We start from the raw sequence: 6762 nt of genomic DNA, 5'->3' as shown, positions 1-6762 counted from the left end.
TCCAGGGAAGGAAAAGGGGCTGGAGGCTGAATCAATCACCTATGCCAATGATCTAATTAATCGTGCCTATGTAATGAAGCCTCCATAAAAGTCCAAAAGGACTGGGCTGGGAGAGCTATTGGGCTAGTGAACTCATGGATTTGCAGGGAGAGTAGCGCATAGGGCAGTGATGGAGCACCTTTTGAGCTCGGCGTGCCAGCATTTTGAAAAACCCTAACTTAACTCTGGTGTCGTGTCACATATAGAAATTTTTTGATATTTGCAACCATAGTAAAACAAAGACTTATATTTGTGATATTTATTTTATATATTTAAATGCCATTTAACAACGAAAAATCAACCAAAAAAATGAGTTCGAGTGTCACCTCTGACACGCGTGTCATAGGTTCGCCATCACTGGCATAGGGCATGGTAGCTCTGCACTCACCCTTTCCCGTATGCCTTGCCCATTATGTTTCTTCCTACGTCTCTTCCATTTGGCAGTTCCTGAATCATATCCTTTTATAATAAACTGGTAATCAACTAAGTAAAATGTTTTCCTGAGTCCTAGGAGCTGCTCTAGCTGTTGTATTGTACCCCGCGAATCACACAAGGACGCCTCAAGAAGTCGAATTAAGGAGCCACATTTCTTTCAAAGCCGGGACTACTACGAGGGGGCAATGCTCTCCAAATCTCGTAGTGCCCTCTTGGCCGAAACATCAGACTTATATAGGCAAATATCACAAAGGTATTGATTACATCTCAAGGTTTGGAATGAGGAACCTGGTTTGCAAAAAGCAGTTTGTTACAGAAGCTTAGATTGAGCAAGTTAGTTACAAAGATTAATTATAGTTTCGGGTCTTGGGACCTCTGAGTCAACGGAAACACTTTATCTGGAGCCACTGAGGCCATTTAGAGTAATTGTGCTGTCATGGTCTTCAGGTGAATGTGTTTCGAAAGACCAGTAAGATCACTATCAATGGGTGTATTCAAACCACAATCAATGGAGTATTCAGTCGAATGGGATAACTTATATAAGTTTAGAAAATCAAAATAACTTTTATATTATTTTAGCAAGCAAATAATTACAGAAGCCAAGTCAGCAGGGTTAAAATATTAAATAGCAATTTTTACCCAAGCATGGTGCTTCCTAGCAGGTTAATCAAGCCCAAAGAGTGGGCTGTGGGAACTTGGATCTATATACTAGGATAGCCAGTCTGTTAGGAGCACATGTTGAAATAAGAATGTCCAAACAGAGGTTACACTTGGCAGTGAGATCTCAACAGATTGAGACAAATGCTTCAGAGAATAACAGTTTGCAGTTTCTTTTATGCATTCGAGATTGCATGAAGGTGGGAGAAAGCAAAGAGGGATTGGATTCCAGCAGAGTTAAGATTGTGCTCTCTTGAGGGTGGTCTCGTAGACATCAGATCACAGAGTTGCTCTCTTGAGGGACGTCACACTTTAGAAGTGTGGTAGGCAGTTAGAGAGACACGAGCAGAGCAAGGATGATGGGCCAGGTACAGAAGGCCACCAGGGCTGAAAGCTTTGGGTACCTAGCAAAGGACAATTATAGGGCAGGACCTGGTCCCCAGGGTGACCTTTCCTCCCCTAGCGTATCGCTGGTCATTTGGTTTAGACCCCCTGATCTTTCCTCCCTAGAGATAACATTTAGGCCTCGGTTATATTTCAGCTTCAGGCCCAGAAAAGCAACAAAACCAGACAAGCAACACCATGGGTGAACACAGGACCGGTTGCATTGGATACACTGTATTGGTGCCAACCAATCAATCAGTGGAGATCTAGACCCTGAAAGGACACACCTAGAAAGCTGATGAATATTCTATTGAGATCTGCCCCTAAAATTGCCACCCTTAAAAACCCTTAGGACAGAGGACCCATCGCATTCTCCCTTCCTCCTCCCCCTTTACCCAGGCATTGCCATTACCTTCCTCACTCCCAAGCTCCAAGGGTCCTTCCTTTATCTCTATAACTTGTTTCCTCAGCCCATTTCTTCTACCTCTGTAATTTTCCAAATAAATGTTCTCTTATAGTTTGAGTCTTGACTCTGAATTCTTTCCTAGCCAGAACTCAACTACCAAGGTTACCGAACCCACGTCGGGTCTGACCCCACTGGTCTAACACCTGGTTGCTTGCTTCCACTCCATTTAATTCTTTTTTTTTTTTGGAGATTTCTTCTGTTCTTTCATTTGTGACATGTTTCTTTGTCTCCACATTTTGGCTGCTTCCCTGTGTTTGTTTCTATGTATTAAGCAGAGCTGCCTCCTGCACTCACACCAAACCTGCAATCCAGGTACTGCCCTTGACTGGGAATCGAACCTCAGCCCCCTCAGTACTTGGGCAGATGCTCTAACCATTGGACAACACTGGCAAGGGCTAGGCCTGGGTTGCGTTTCAGCTCCAGACCCAGAAAAGCAGCAAAACCAGGTGGGTGACACCAGGACCGTGTACAATGACTTAGGTCCCTGTCTCAGCACTGACCAATCCGTGGAGACCATGGCCCTGAAAGGGCACACCTGAAAAAACTGATGAATATTCTATTGAGATCCTCCCTAAACTCCCAGTCTTTAAAACAAAGGATCCAGCACACACCTCCTGGGAGCACATCTGAGCCTTGCCCTTCCCCTTTTCCTTCCCCCACAGGTGTGCATCTCCTAAACTCTAAGGCACCCCAGGGGACTTGCAACCAGGGGAGCAATGGGCAGTGGCAGCTCATCTCAGGCTAACCCTCTGAACCTGTCACCACGGCCCCCTTTTCTCTGCCTTTCCAGTGAGCTGACAGCTTCGCCACCCAGGTCCATTTCGTGCCTATAACATTTCTAGAGAGCCGAAGCAGCCCACCTAGGCTCCTACTGTTTCTCCCACCCTAGGCCCTTTCTTGTTTCACTGTCCCCAGCTTTAATAAATGTACTCTCAACATCACCTGAACTTGTGTTATGAAATCTCTTCTGTGTGAATCATGAACCCACACACTACTGGCAGAACCCACACACTCAGGGCCAGGTCTCCTTTCAGGGAACACTAAGAGCAGGAGATTGAAATATGACTTAGACTGAAGCTTAGTTTGGAGGGGGAGAGACATATACGTTGTATAAAGAACAAAAATTCAACTGAGCACATTTAAAGATCTAATTGGCTTTATTGAACAATTCTTGAATCCGGGCAGGTTCCCATCTAACAAGGATGATAAGGGAGGGGTGAGCAGAGGTGGAATTACCATCAAGTTAATATAGATTAAGCTTCAGGATGTCCTTGAAAGTCTTGTATCTATTTTTTGTCATTTAATTTTGATGTCAGTTTCTTAAAGAGATCCTGAAAATGATTAAGCCTCCTCCATCCCTTCATTCCCAATGTAATCATGCCACAGAATAGAACAGCATAGGTGTGGCCGTTCACGTGAACCGAGCACGGTAATAGTGGTGCACTCTGAAGGCCAGGCTGCTAAAATCTACTCCCGCCCCATGAAAAATTGATTTTACATTTAGTGGCACTGCTCTGCTTTGCAGCTTACCCTCTTAGACTGCAGGAAACCTTTGCCCAGGAACAGCCACATCACTCCTAATAGCTTCTTGGACCTTGGCTTCCAGATCTCATATCGTTGAACTATTCTTTACTCAAATCTCTCTCAGACTTGGCATTCCACACCCATAATATAGCTCAATCTCATCTGGACTCCCAGCCAAGTGATGCTCCCAGTCGTGCCCTCGCTGGCAGAGATTAAGGTTCATGTTACATTACACTAATACATCCGAATGTATGATGTTTATATGATTTATGCCTAAACTGGTTAATAAGTATCTACCATGCAACCCTCCAGAGAGAGAAGGTAAGGCTAATAGATTAGAATGACACAATAAAAAGATACCGCTGAGTTTCCCACTTTCTGAACTCCATTCTTTATTTTACACAACTTGGTTGAAATAGGTATGTGAATTTTGTCTAATGGCTTTCCTTGGAAATACCTAATTTTACTTTTCGTAAATCACAGAAACTTAAAAGCAGAAGAAATTCTAGATCTCACATAGCTCAGTCTTCCATGGAATTCATGAATCCTAACCACAATATACGTGGTCCAACAGAGACATCATCTAACTCTTGTCTAGATATATCGCATGGTGGTTCATTCAACTGAATGATAGGAAAACTACCTCTTGTTAGGCCAAAAGTAGTTAGTAGACGCCATTGTGTGCTGCCCTTTAAGGGGCATCCACAGAGCACCCTCCAGGGAGGGGCTCTGCAATCATAAATCCAGTCTGAAAAGCTTGGAGTAATTCCAGGACAATCCATGCAGCCTTGAATAGACAAGATAGGGTCAAATCTAAGATAACATGAGACTGAGATATGACTTTGAGGAAATATGAGTTGATGATAGTGGTTATGGGTAACATTTACAGAGTATTACTATAGGTCAGAGGTCACTCAGGCACCACTTAGGTGCTTTATATTTTCTAGCCATTTATTTCTCACAATATTTTCATGAAGAATAGTCTTCATTTTCCAGTTGTAGAAGCTGAGGCACAGAGTAACTAATGCAAAGTCATGCAGCTAGTAAGTGAAAGAGCTAGGATTTGAATCCAGGCCAATGGGACCTGGAGTCTGGCCCCTTAACCACTACAGCAGACTATCTTAATAATTGTTAACCAGTTGAGAATGTCCAAACCACGCACCAGGTGTCATTTACTTATTTGATCCTCATAAGAGCAATCCTATGAAACATGAATGGTTATAGAACATAAGTAACTTGCCCAAGGTCCTGCAGCTAGTGAGTATGTACTGGAGTTGGTATTCAAACCCAGGTAGCCTAGAGCTCTAGATCTGATGCTCTCCCAATGTAATCTGCCAGTTTCTGCTTTCAGAAAGGGAGTGGGACGTTTGTAGATACCTGAATGTTTACTGTCAACATGTATAATGGAGGTACAAGTCGAGCAGGCAAAGAAAGGTCCATTTAAAATTCTACCCATTGGATTCCTTTTCTGAACAGCTTTGTGTGTGTGTGTGTGTGTGTGTGTGTGTGTGTGTGTGAGAGAGAGAGAGAGAGAGAGAGAGAGAGCGCGAGCGAGCTATGTAGGTTTCATGGTACATGAAGGACTTAAAAATGCCCTTAAATACTGAGTAAGTTGTGCTGAATATTATGCAATACATGCAATACAATTAGCCAATTTTTCAGAAATCCATAAAATAAACTTCTTAACTAAGACTGAAGGCCTTTGGATTCCATATTTAGTTATTTTTTCATTCAGAGAAAAATGAAATAATGACCAAATAAATGTTTAGAAACGCATATTTGCAGAGGAAATTTACAAGTTTTTTTTGAAAAAAAAAAAAGGATTCATTTGCAAAGCAAATATTTTAAATATTCAATGCTTGTTAGCTGCAGTCATTCAGCAAATATTTAACACTTACTGTATTTAAGATTAAATCTATTGTGAGAAACCATTAGTTTTAATTTCAGTTTAATAATGACTATTCGGAGTTGGGTGTGTGTGGGTTTTTTTGTTTTTGGTAATTTTCTTTCTCAAGAAGTAGCAGGGCTGACTTTTCCTCTAGTCTAGGAAGACTTGCAGGGCTACATGTGCTCTATTTTTGTTGTTGCTAATCCTCAGCAGAGGATATTTTTTCCTTTGCTTTTTAGAGAGTGGAAGGGGGAGAGAGAGAGAGAGAGAGAGAGAGAGAGAGAGAGAGAGAGAGAGAGATTGTTGTGAGAGAGACACATCAACTTGTTGCCTCCCGCACGGACACCCCTACCGAGGGCAGAGAGCGAACCTGCAACACAGGTACGTGCCCTTGCCAGGGACTCGAACCCACGACCCTTCGATGCGCGGGCCTCTGTTCCCACCAGCGAGCCACACCGTCCAGGGACCACATGTGCTTTTGAAAACAGAGACCGTGTCCCTTTTTTTATTTTTTACACCCCAGAGCCCATGAGTGTCTGGCACACACCGTTCAAAACAAGTTTGGTACCTGGAACCCACTGAGCCTACTGAATGCGTGTGTCCAGCAATGACTAACCACACGTGGTGGCCCCAGGGCGAATGCTGAGTGACAGCGTCTGCTCCGTCACCCGGCCTCACCCGCCTCACTTGTCGGGGCGTGGGGGTGGGGGGATTCCAACTGCACAAGAGCAGAATCTAACGGAATCGCTTTATTTGGATTGGAACCCCTTCGGGTGTGTTTCCTCTGCGGAGAGAGCACGCATTTACGGAACGTGGCGGTGTCTGCTCTGAAGGCAGCGTCCGACCTCGACAGACAGCTGGGCTGGTGCGAGGGTGCAAATCGGACCTCCTCCGCTGTGGGACCTGGCCCTAGGGGTACCCCTCGGGCGCATCGGTAAACTCACGGGTCACCTGGGCCTCTTTGTCTCCCCCAGTCCCTCTCTCCTCCTCGTGCCCCGCCGGGAGGCGCCTAGTCCTCCTCCACCGAGTCAGCCCCCGGACTCCTTCCAGCGCTGCCTCCTCCTCCGCCTCCCGCCCTTGACGGAAGCTCCCGATTGGCTCCTGCGCCGGGAGAAGACGCCCGCTGATTGGCCGGCGGGTCGTCATCACGAGGTGATGTGACACCGTGGGGCGGGGCGACTGTCCGCCCCGCCTGGCGCTCGGGGCATTTACTTTGCTTGCGGATCCAGGCTGCGTGTGTTGTAGTTCGGGCTCCCACCGGCCTCTCCCCGTCGGCGAGCGGGCCACGCACAGGAGCGGTGGGCCAAAAGGTTGGGTTGGGGTGCCGGGAGGGCTTCGGGTGCTGGGCAGGGGTGCAGGGCGAGGCAGG

Source organism: Myotis brandtii, unplaced genomic scaffold (genome assembly GCF_000412655.1).
Source record: "Myotis brandtii unplaced genomic scaffold, ASM41265v1 scaffold197, whole genome shotgun sequence".
NCBI lineage: Eukaryota > Metazoa > Chordata > Mammalia > Chiroptera > Vespertilionidae > Myotis > Myotis brandtii.
The sequence above is the reverse complement of the archived record's forward strand: the minus strand, read 5'-3'. Positions refer to the sequence as shown.